General features: G+C 48.6%; 1 protein-coding gene across 5 annotated transcripts in view; it reads right to left on the bottom strand.

Moving 5' to 3' along the window:
- Positions 1-12,228, bottom strand: part of SLC19A1 (solute carrier family 19 member 1) — a 45,125-nt gene that overhangs the window by 20,059 nt on the left and 12,838 nt on the right. Inside the window, exon 1 of one of the 5 annotated variants that reach the window (XM_044422722.1) lies at positions 7,139-7,244. The exons of 1 other annotated variant lie outside the window; for it this stretch is intronic. The gene's annotated coding sequence lies outside the window, so the exon portion shown is untranslated. Of the gene's footprint in view, positions 1-6,160; positions 6,296-6,587; positions 6,772-7,138; positions 7,245-12,228 lie in introns of those variants that run through there. 3 more of the 5 variants (XM_044422720.1, XM_044422723.1, XM_044422719.1) reach the window with 3 other exon arrangements.

Below are 12,228 nucleotides of genomic sequence, written 5' to 3'. Positions count from 1 at the left end.
GCTAGGAACCATAGGCCATTTTTCTGCCTAAATTGTGTATAATTATGCTGTTAGTGTTTTACAACACCATACGTTTTTTAGGTGCTACTAAACTGATTTTAATATTTTAATAAACATTGTGTTCAACCTTTAAATTTTGTGGAATTATATGGGGAAAAACATTCCTGTCATATACAGAAATTACTCGTACCTAAAAAGCAAAAAAGGATGCTTCTTCTGCTGATTGATAGGGCCACCCACAAACCTGTTAAGCTCGGTTTATTTTTGGTTGCCCAATCAAACTAACAGTGCAAACCTTATCTGCATCTCATCAAAGACAAATCCCACTAATTGCAGCCCACACCCCTTTAAATCCAAACATGTGGAATTTCATAGATTTGTGGTTAGACTGAACAACTCTTCTGTTAATAAGCAAGTCTTTCCATGCTTGCTTTGTACGCCCAGCAGGGCTGTCCTTTTAAGCCCAGTTCTTAGCATTGCTGAGACATCCCTCTCCACTGGCAGAACACAGCATCATAAAACCATCACAGAAAAAGTACCCTAATCCACTATAATGATGTCCAAACAGACAACAGATATACTGCTCTACAAAACTGCCAACAAAGCAGAAAAAACTGAACTGCCTACAGGGTTGGAAGGAGATTACAAAAGGGTAGGTAGTTAGCAGAATGCCGAGCTCTCCATTCAGAGGCTTCTGGTATGAATTCTTGCGGTAACTACAGTATATCACAGATGTGAGTACACCCCTCACATTTTGTAAATATTTTATTATATCTTTTAATGGCTGTATGTTGCGTTATTTTGAGGGGACAGCAAATTTACACTGTTATACAAGCTGTATACTCACTACTTTACACTGTAACCAAGTGTCATTTCTTCAGGGTTGTCACATGAAAAGATATAATAAAATACTTACAAAATGTGAGGGGTGTACTCACTTCTGTGATTTACTGTAAATGTATGGGAAACATCTCCTATTCACTAATTAGGGGTGCATAAATATTTCATAAGTCGGATGCAATAACATTTTTCTTTTTTAGATTACTTCACGTTACCTTCACAGTATGTGAAGCCAAACGTACTTTAAAGCTGAAATCCATCTTAAAATACAGTTAGGATACAATCTTCTGCAGAAATGAAGTTCTACAGCCAGTCAGCTCTGTTATGGGGCTTTTGAGCATCCTATTATTTGGGCTTTGTTTCTTGGGCTGTTCCAGCACCTATTACATTTATATCCTGTTCTTCCTTCAAGGAGCTCCAAGAGCACACCTGAGATGTACAGCTTCCCATCCAAGGCACTATTGAGGTCTAGACCTGCTTAGCTTCAAAAGACTGAAGTGCATCAAGTCAGTCTCAGGAAGCAATACGACCTTCATTTTGGAAGGCACATTATGCTTTAGCACCAGTTAAAAATGTGCTAAGTATTATTGCCCACTTACCCGATTCTCATTAGGCCTTGGCAGCTGAATATTTTCGCCTTAAGAAGGTACACTTCAGCTAAGCCATTTCTTAATTCAAAAGACATAAGAACAATAGACATATGGGGCTGTACTGCTGCTGACAACATTTCAAGATAAAAATAAACCACCTCTAATTTAGACTTGGGACTGCAGGTGGCGCAGTGGTTTAAACTGCTGTGCTGCTGGGCAGGTTGATCGAAAGGTTGCCGGTTTGAATCTTCACAACGGGGTGAGTTCCCGTTGCTCTGTCCCAGCTCCTGCCAACCTTGCAGTTCAAAAGCATGCAAATGCAAATAGATAAAAAGGCACCATTTCGGTGGGCAGGTAACAGCTTTCCGTGCACCTCGGTGTTTAGTCATGCCGGCCACACGACCACGGAGACTGTCTGCAGACAAACGCTGGCTCCCTCAGCTAGGAAACGGAGATGAGCACCGCCCGCTAGAGTCAGGCATGACTGGACTTCACATCAAGGGAAAACCTTTACCTTTACCTTTTAATTTAGGCTTGTAAATTTAAAAATTCTACTCGCTTGTGGCAACAAACAAGCGCCTCCAAGTGACCACTGAGAGTTGCCTTCTAAATTTTTAAATAAATTGGGTGTTGATACTTTTCCTCTTTTTGGGTGGTTGAAGTAGCATAAATACATGAAGTGGGTTTAGACTGGTTTATTAATTAAAACTTGTAAAGGTAATTGCAGACAAGTAACTTTTGTGGCCTTATGCACAAGAATGCCTGAATCCCAACTCTTTCATTTTCGTGGAAATACCTTAGGCCTACCTTTGCCCAGCTTTATTCTGTCATTCCCCTTTTTGTAAATTGTGAACCCGTTTTATGACACACATACTCACACACTGCACATCAGCATCCTTGATGAGGAGAAACTACAGCATGTAGCTGCCATTAAAAATGCTACCTAATATGGGCTTGCAATATAGGGAGCCATGACCTCGTGGCATACAGCTGTATTAAACCCATTTAAAGTGCTACACATTAAATGGCTAACATGTCTGAACAAGTACACAATTACAACATGAAGTGTGTGAGGTAGGACATTTCCCATACGCTTCTTTTTGAGATCACGTGCCCATTGGCACAATCCTATGGTATCTGCTCTGGAGTAAGAGCTTCAGCTATTGGGTGGCACAGAAATATAATCATCAACAATCGCATAGCAGCCTTCTCCATCTGCTGCTCTTCCGATGCCCTGGCCTAGAACTCCCAGAATCACTAGCCAGCACAGCCACTGGCTGGGAGATAACGCAATGGCTATTTCCACTGGCTCACATGGACAGTTGTGAACTCAGGAAGCTCTTGTGGGAGGGGATGGGAAGGCAGCACCACATTTGCTGTTGGAAACACTGGCAGTGAGCGACTCACGTAAGCAAGCAGTGGCATGGCTCTTGAGACTTTTTCTTCCACTACAATAAGCCCCAGTAAGTAAACCACATGGCAGCACTCTTCAGTCAACAGGAAGAACCCAGAAGATCCAGAAGAACCCAGAAGAAAAACATTTCCACTGCAAGTGTTGATTGACAAATTTAAAAGGTTTGGCTTTCGCATGCCTGCAAGTTACTAAGAGGATCATGGTTCTGCACTGCTCAGCATGTTAGTCTGAGAACTGGGCAGGGTGACAGGGCAGGGTGACCCTAAGCTGGCAGCTCCTATGGCATGATGATAGCGTAATTTTTTTCCAGGTGTGGCAAGTCCTCTCTCGCATCAGCTGTACAGGCTGCCACTTCTTTTCTGGCCCTAATTCAAAGTACCTGCCATTAGCTTTAAAGCCTTTATAACAGCGTGAGACTAAATCCAGGGTGAGCAGAAAGAGACCCGCAGGTCCCAGCATTCCTGCCCACTGGCCAAGTTCACAAGGACTTTTATGAGTTGCAGTCCAAATCACCTGATGATCCACCTTTTTCCCACCACTGGACTAAAAGGGCCAATCACCTCCTCCTGGAGGATCCTATCCATCTGCTACAATCAAGAGAAGAAGCTGATGTTTGTGCAACCATCAGAAGCACAATTGTGCACAAGGAAAACTGACCTTATCTTCAGCAGTAGCCAGAATATGGAAGCTCCTACACTTTCATTCCTTCAATATTTATTTATTCGATTTATATCCTGCCTTTTTCCTACAAAGGGCTCAAGGCAGCTTACATCATTCTCCTCCTCCATCTTATCCCCACAACAAGAGCCCTGTGAGGTAGGTTGGGCTGAGAGTCTGTGACTGGCCCAAAGTCACCAGTTGGCTCCATGGCTGAGCGGGGACTAGAACTCAGATCGTCTGAGTCCCAGTCCCATGCTCTTAACCACTACACCACACTTTTGTGATCTTTTGAACCAGCTGTCATTTTCTTGCAGTCCCTCTGAAAGTTTCTCCTTTAGGATTTGGATTTTAAAAAATAATAATTTGGTTTTTCTCTTTTGCCCTTCATTGTAAATGCTCTGTATTTCAGCAACTGTTTCAGTAAGCATGCTTCACAGACTCTGTACCGGCCATTAGCCTCCCAACTCATTTTGCAAGACTCGTAAATATGCTGACTGCTTAATATGAATTCTAGTTCCAAGGGCCAGAATGACATTTGTCACCAACCCAAATATAAAGAAAGCCAGCCAAGCAGCTGTTCACATGCTGCCCTGGCATGTTATCACTCAGAGGCAACAGTCGGCTGGCTGCACCCCAGCTCATGAGAAGTGGCTCTGCTGTGATTAAGCCCAGGAATGCACACATGATGGTCTGCACGCACATGCACTCTCGCATGGCAGGTGTGAATTTTGCCCAGTCAAAGACCAACACTCCCATTCTGTTTAGGTCTTAGAAATTTATTTATTTAGAATACCTGTATACCAGTCATCAGCCAAAGAGCTCTCTGGAATGGTTAATAATAAAACATATACATCTGCACACAGGTGAACCAAGCAGAATTGCAGGCCAAACCTATCCTGATCATTACCTACCAGGGTACAAGAGCTGCACCCCAACAGTATCCCCTGAAGAGCAGAAGTGTCCAGCTCTGGCCCAGGGGACAACTTTCCTAGCCTCTGCCCTGCCAACTTCAAGCAGCTCATCCAAGTGCTACCCCTCATCTGACAAAAGGCAACAGGCCTCTTTGCATGACATTTAATCCAAATCAATGCTGCGGTGCCACTTGGGGCTTTCAGTGTGCTATGAACCCAGTGAGTGTGAGTTATGTGAGGGTTCAACAAGGGTTACTGAATGCTCACATAACCCATGCTGACTGGGCTTGTACAACACAACTCTTGAGCAAGGCTTGGATACGCAAGTGGCACCTGCAGGTACTGCGGCTCATTGTGGGTTATATAGTGAGCTGTGTTTTGTTGTGTGAACCAGGGCAGCATCACAGACCCCATTTTTTAATCACTGTCGCCCAAAATCATTACATGGACCAGGATGGTCTCCCTTCTCTTTACAGACTCATCAGGACAACAGTATTGCAGAGTTAGTTTGTGTGTCAAGATGACAAGTCAAGGATTGTGTTTGTCAAAGCCATGGTCAGTTCTGTAGCAAGCCACCGTGAAACTCCGGATTCAAACTCAGAACAGTCTTTCCTCTAACAAGCTGAAGCTCCTGGTTCACATTCAATGCCAAACAATCCAGGGACACAGCATCTCTGGGTTGTCAAGCTGTTCCCCGGGATTGGGCAGCATGTGCTAGCCTCTCTCACTAGCTCACAAATAGCTGTTTTTTTAAAACTTGGGTTGTCATAACATGCAAACCAGGTTGTTGTTTTTCAGCAGAGCAGTGTTTGATATTCTTTCTAAAGAGGTAGCTGCATTTATTTATGTATAAATCCTACATCACCTTAAAGACCAGCACATTTATTATTGCATAAGTTTTCCAAGACCAGAGTCCACTCTCTCCTGTGAGTCTGGCAGATATTATTATGAATTATAGGTCTTCAACAGTTCATAGCGACAGTCTTGAGCATCCTCATTTGAGAGTATGTCTCCCTTAGCTTTATGTCTGAGTGAGAATGCTTAGAATTGTACAGTAGAAGAGCACAATTCCAGGTCCTCTTTAAGGGCTTTCCACCAGATGGAAGACTATGGAGCATTTATTATTTTTAAATCCTGCACTCACTCTTTTTGAACTTGCTGCACATAGCTGTTTTCATTGCTACAAGATGTTTTTAAAAGCTGCTTCGGAATTCTGTGTCCATTCCTAACGTTTTAGCAATTACAACCATCTCCTTGTACTGTATTTCGTTTTTATTTCTTGCCCTTAGCCACTTTCACATTCTATTGAGGAAAGAACGCCAGGAACTTTTCAAACAATTAATTCTAGATAGGCAAACGTGCGAGATAAAAGTTTCACTCGTTCGAAGTCTCACTATCCCATATCCCGATCTCTAGTTTCCTTATTAGATGCACGCCCGTATTCCTTGTACCATCACTTCCACACAGCAGGAGAACACAGCCGTCTGCTGGAAGCGCTCGCACAGGCAGAGCGCTTTGACCAGGAGCCCCCGAACGTGCCAAGCAAACAGCTGCGGTGAAGCGCGGCGAAGCCACGGGCGCAGGTGGCCGCGCCATCCGTCCCTTCGCCCCTTCTTGGAGCATCGCCTCTTGCGGGGCAGAGCACTCTTCCGCCCGCTTCGCCCTGGTGGCACGCCAATCTGCCCTTCTCACAGCCGCGGGTCCCGCTCTACCGCAGGCCTGCGCCGCTCCCCGCTCCTCCTCACCTCTCGCTCTCCTTTGCGCTGGGACTCAGCCGCCCAAGGGGCAGAATCCGGCCCGCCGCCGCCCGCGGAGCTCCGGCGCACGAGCTCGCGGAGCCCCGCACGGATGAGGCGCCTCCGTGTAGCTTCCAGCACGGAGGCAATCGCCTCCGTTCATCGCACATGCAAAAAAGGGAAGGTCTCTCCGCCCCTCCCTCGCTACTGGGAACTGTAGTTCTTACAACGCACGGCCTTGGGCAAAGGCGCGTTTAAACTACAACGCCCACAATGCAAGCAGGGCGGAAGATGCTCAAGAGAAATAAGACAAATACAAATAACGTCACTTAAGAAAAAATAAATAAAAACAAAACAGCAAATCAGCTAAAGTGTTCCATCATGCCCAGGAAACGGAATCAGATAAAAATGACCCGGCTGCTTTCGCGATAGTTACCAGGGGGTGGGTGGCTGGGTGAATGGGGTAAGTTCAGCAGTTCCTTCGTTCAGCTGCCTGGAGAAGTGTTTAGTTCTCCCACACTAGAGGCATTCAAGTCATCTGAGTGGGATGGTGTGACTTGGTGTCCTGCAACAGCAGGGGGTTGGACTCGATGGCCTTCTCGGCCCCTTCCAACTCTGCTATTCTATGATTCTGTATCGTCCTAGCTAGCGTCTTCTCTATCTGGATCTCAACACAGGCTTATTAAAACACAAATGCAGCGCGCTAGGAAAATCACTGTGGGCGTGCCATCGCAGATCACTTCCAGTACGGCGCAATCCGATGCCCACTTACCCGGGCGTATGGCTTACTGAGCGTACGTCTGAGTAGACGTCGTGCAGGCTGTCACCCTCTGTACAATTATATTCGACGGCATAACCCATTGATCATGGTAGGAGTTGCTTTCCGGGAAGCACGTGCAGGATCGCGCTATTAATGTCCTTTAGTTACAAAAGTACGTTGAAGGGCGAAAGGACGCAGATAGGAAGGGGCGCGGGGGGAATGCTAACCTTCCTGGGAAAATCCCTCCTGCGCCAGGGGTCTGGTCTGCATGAAATTTCCCTGAAGTGCTGGCGAGGCCGTTGAAGGTGCCTTTTCGAATCCCGTCAGCTAAATAAACAACTAATCGCCTGGCCACAAACCCGCGTCCGGGAGAGAGGAAGGGAGAGATCCTGCGGGTCCTGTTGGCTGCCCTACGTGCTCACCAGAATTTGCATGCTCTGTTTCAGTAAAGTAAACGGAGCTAAAGTTTTCATCATTGTCTGGCGAGGTTCTTGAAAATTGTTTAAAAGTGAAATTGAAAATTGTTTAAAAGTGTCAGGCTATCTATCCTATGTATATTTACATCCCACTGAACTGCCAGGTTGTCTTATCTTGGATTAGTTTCTGCAGGAACACATGAGCTTCTGAGTTAAACAGAATTCTTTATCAGGAGTGCCACAAACACTGGTAAGGTGGATTTGTCACAGAGCTGTGGCAGCTTTCTCAATTGCTTAGAAACCTACAAACAACCCCCCTCACCTGTTAAAAGCTTACATGGGAGGAGTGTTTGCCCCCCCAGGCAACATTTCTACAGGATAATGCTTTTATTTATTTATTTATTTATTTATTTAGTGAGCTTCTATGCCGCCCTATTTGCTGAAGCCTCAGGGCAACTTACAACAATAAATAAATACATATTGAACATATAGAAACAATATAGAAACAATATAATTGGAGACATCCTGGCTGAAGATATAAAATCAATAAATAAAGCTAACAATTAAAATGACATTTTAAAAAAAAGGTCTTGGCCTGGCACCGAAAAACAATAACGACGGCGCCAGGCTGACCTCTCTGGGGAGCGCATTCCATAGATTGGACGCCACTGCAGAGAAAGCCCTCCTCCGAGTACTTACCCTCCGAATATCCTTCACGGAGGGTTCCCGGAAAAGGGCCTCTCCCATTGATCTCAAGGGGTGGGGGGAGGCATGTATGGACGTAAGCGCTCCTTCAGGTAACCAGGACCCAAGCCGTTAAGGGCTTTATAGGTAATAACCAACACCTTGAATTGGGCCCAGACTTCAATGGGGTCCCAGTGAAGCTGACGGAGGACTGGAGTCATGTGAACATAACGCCCAGTCCCTGTCAGCAGCCTGGCAGCTTTATTTTGAACCAATTGAAGTATCCAGACTGTCTTCAAGGGCAGCCCCACGTAGAGCTAATTGAAGAAGTCTAGTCGGGAAGTTACCAACGCGTGTGTCACTGTCGCCAGGCAGTCGTTCTCCAGGTAGGGATGCAGCTGATGGATCAGCCGAAGCTGAAAGAAAGCGCTCCTCGCCACCGCTGTCACCTGAGCTTCAAGTGAAAGCTCTGGGTCGAGGAGCACTCCCAAGCTGCGGACCTTGTCCCTAAGAGGGGGTGCAACCTCATTCAGGACAAGGTCAAGGTCCCCTTCCCCGAAGTCCGATATGCCTACCAACAGGACCTCTGTCTTGTCTGGATTGAGCTTCAGTTTATCGTCCCTCATCCAGCTCATTACCTCAGCCAGGCACCGGTTCAGCACAGCCACTGCCTCACCTGGATTGGTAGAGAACGAGAGGTAGAGCTGGGTATCATCAGCATACTGATGATTCCACAGCCCACACCTCCTGATGACCTCTCCCAGCAGTTTCATGTAGATGTTGAATAGCATGGGGGACAAAATGGATCCCTGCGGTACTCCATGGCATAACTGCCATGGCGCAGAGCCATAGTCCCCCAGCATCACCTTCTAGAATCGGCCATTGAGATAGGAGCGGAACCACTGCAAAGCAGTGCCCCCAACTCCCTATCGCGCAAGCCTATCCAGAAGGATACCATGGTCGATGGTATCAAAAGCCGCCGAGAGGTCCAGGAGAACCAACAGGGATGCACTCCCCCTGTCCTTCTCCCTGCACAGGTCATCGTACAGGGCGACCAAGGCAGATTCAGTACTGTACTCGGCTCTGAAGCCAGACTGAAATGGGTTCAGATAATCAGTTTCATCCAAGAGTGCTTGGAGTTGTCCCGCCACCACCCGCTCCAACATCTTGCCCAGAAATGGGATGTTGGCCACTGGTCTATAATTAGTGGCCATCTCTGGATCCAGTGATGCCTTCTTCAGGACTGGTCGGACTACCGCCTCCTTTAAAGGGGCAGGTACCCAGCCATCCCTCAGAGAGGCGTTAACCACTTCCAGGATCCAGGTCCCTATTCCGTGCTTGGCGTTGTTAATTAGCCAAGATGGGCAAGGGTCCAATAGGCAAGTAGTGGGACGTACTCGTCCAAGCACCTTGTCCACATCATCAGGCCTCAGTAACTGAAACTCATCCATCAAGTTTGGACCAGACAGCGACATCGGTAACTCCCCAGAAGCCTCTGGGTCACTAGTGGAGTCCAGCTCGTGACGAATCTGAGCGATTTTCTCCCTAAAATGCTTGGCAAAGTGGGCCTTTGAGGGTGGTACCGGATTTTTCTTAGGGCCAGGATGAACAAGCCCTTGTACCACCTGAAAAAGCTCCGCCGGACGGCATTGTGAGGAGGCAATGGAAACGGAGAAGAATTTCTTTTTTGCCGCCCACACCACCACAGCATAGGCCCGATAATGGGCTCTTAAGTGTGTTCGGTCAGATTCATCCCATGATTTCCTCCACCTACACTCTAGACGTCTCCCAACCCGCTTCATCACCTGCAGTTCAGGTGTATACCAAGGGGAAGAGTGGGGTCTGCCCAGCAGGAGAGGAAGCTTGGGAGCGATCATGTCCATAGCCCTGGTCATTTCCCCATTGCATAGTTCGACCAGGGCCTCGACAGGAGCACCAGCCTTGTCAACCGGAAACTCCCCCAGGACCTTCAGGAATCCATCCGGATCCATCCGGCTCTGGGGGCAGACCCACACAATCAGGTCCACACCCTTACAGAGGGAAGGGCCACTCTCGAGCACAAACCTCAAGAGGAAGTGATCTGACCATGACAGGGGTGTCAGACATAAATTCCTCACCCTCAGACCACCCTCTTCCTGCCCCATCGAGAAAACCAGGTCCAGAGTGTGTCTCCGTTCATGGGTCGGGCCAGTGACATGTTGAGACAGCCCCATGGCCGTCATGGAGGCCATGAAGTCCTGAGCCGCCCCGGTCAGAACAGTCTCGGTATGGAGATTGAAGTCCCCCAGGACCAACAGCCTGGGGGTCCTCAACACCAGATCTGAGACAATCTCCATCAGCTCAGGCAGGGAGTCTGTTGGGCAGAAGGGTGCACGGTACTCCAACAGAATCCCCAATCTGTCTTGGTCACCCAACACCAAGTAGACACACTCTAGCCCCGGCCTCGAGGGGACTGGAAGCCCCGCTAGGGAGATGGAGGCTCGGTAAACCAAAGCAACCCCCCTCCCCTCCCCTCCAGGCATGGATGGTGCTGAACCAGATACCTGGGAGGGCACATTTGAGAGAGGGCGACATCCCCCCACTCTCCCGCCCAGGTCTCTGTTATGCAAGCCAGGTCGGCCCCCTCATCCATAATCAGGTCGTGGATGAGGGATGATTTGTTATGGACCAACCTGGCATTAAGCAGCAGCACCATCAGGCCCGGGGAGCAGTTGACAAGACTACCTGGAACCCTCAGGCTGGGGGTAGAACCAGAAGGAGGGACAGGTGTCAGCCATCTGTCCCTCCTTCTTCTACGCAGACACGTTAAACCCCCACCGCTGTAACGTCCATTGCCCCCGACCACCCCAATGGTGGTGCCCACGCGCTCCCCAGGTAACCCAACCGTCGACATGGCCAGGAACGACTCCATAAAAACAAGATAAAATACAATAAAAACGTTAAAACAATATAAAAGTCCCCGTCTACCCCCAACAAAAATTCCAATATAAAATTCCACCCACCGCCAAGGTCCCTCGCCAGCCCAGCCCCCACACGGCCTCAAACGGCCTCAAACGGCGGCAACTGCCCTTTGGCCATCGCCCTTCAGCTGCCGGCCCTGGCCGCATCTGGCGAGTTAAGCCGGTGCCTGTCCCTGCTCCCCGCCCCCAATCCAGCGTTGCTCTCACCAACGCCGGCGGGCGGGGCGGGTGCAGAGCGGACACGGGAACTCGCTGGCCGGCAAGATGGCAGCCCCCTCCTCAGCAGCGGGGCGATGGCGGAGTCCTCGGCATCCTCCGATCCCAGGATGGTCCAGCAGTGGCCGCTGGAGCAGCGTCAGCTGCCTCCCGGAACCCAGCGGAGCACCGCGATGTTCTCGGTGGCGGCCCAACGGCTGCGGCAGGTGTTGCGAGTGGGGAGGGGGTCCCAGATTGGGCTTTTAGGGCTGCTGCAGCTGCCTTATCACAACACAGACCTTTAGGTCTCTGCATGGAGCAGAATGGAACTCCCATTTTGTCTGTCCAATCTCTGCTCATTTCTTTCGCACCTGCTGTGCGGCACAGCAAGTGAAGGACAAACACAGATCATTATACTGCACCTCTGCTCCAGAAATTCACCTTACCCACCTGTGACAAGATTTCCTGCAGCCAACTGAGGATCTTTTATCTTGCTCCTAGAGACAGCCAGGCATTTGTTTCAATTGACTGTATGCCAATATTTATTTATTTATTTATGGACTTTCTATCTGCTACATCAGACCAAAGGCCCTCTGAGCAGATAATCCTGCATTTATACAATGTATAAATGCGGGTGGTGGTGGGACAACTCCAAGCACTCTTGGATGAAACTGATTGTCTGGACCCATTTCAGTCTGGCTTCAGACCTGGGTACGGCACTGAATCTGCCTTGGTCACCCTGTACGATGACCTGTGCAGGGAGAAGGACAGGGGGAGTGCGTCCCTGTTAGTTCTCCTGGACCTCTCAGCGGCTTTTGATACCATCGACCATGGTATCCTTCTGGATAGGCTAGCGGGATTGGGAGTTGGAGGCACCGCATGGCGGTGGTTCCTCTCTTATCTCAACGGCCAATTTCAGAAGGTGGTGCTGGGGGACTATGGCTCTCTGCCATGGCAGCTATGCCATGGAGTTCCACAGGGTTCCATTTTGTCCCACTTGCTATTCAACATCTACATGAAACCACTGGGAGAGGTCATCAGGAGGTGTGGGCAGCGGAACCA

Source organism: Varanus komodoensis, unplaced genomic scaffold, assembly GCF_004798865.1.
Source record: "Varanus komodoensis strain SLA01 unplaced genomic scaffold, ASM479886v1 scaffold134, whole genome shotgun sequence".
NCBI lineage: Eukaryota > Metazoa > Chordata > Lepidosauria > Squamata > Varanidae > Varanus > Varanus komodoensis.
This window is presented reverse-complemented; position numbering and strand designations above follow the sequence as displayed.